Source organism: Penaeus monodon, chromosome 28, assembly GCF_015228065.2.
Source record: "Penaeus monodon isolate SGIC_2016 chromosome 28, NSTDA_Pmon_1, whole genome shotgun sequence".
Taxonomy (NCBI): domain Eukaryota; kingdom Metazoa; phylum Arthropoda; class Malacostraca; order Decapoda; family Penaeidae; genus Penaeus; species Penaeus monodon.
Window position 1 is genome coordinate 29,546,072 of NC_051413.1, and position 281 is coordinate 29,546,352.

Consider the following 281-nt stretch of genomic DNA (forward strand, 5'->3'; position numbering starts at 1 on the left):
TCTCCTCGTAGATTTTACCATAAACGTTTTCTCTTTTACCAGAACTGTTTTCTGAAGGAACAGGCTTTCGAAATTTATGTTACACAGTGCATATTTTGATCATAAAGCTTGTGAAGTTTGATCCTGGAAAACCTCCGCTGGAGCTACTGCTGGTGACTATAGCGGTCGTAAAATGCATGTTTGTTATTGTGCATGTGTCTTGTGAAGTCTTAGGTGTAGCTCTTCACAAATGAAGCTCTTATTCTCTGAAAGATTGTGGCGTAGAGAAGATTATTGCATGG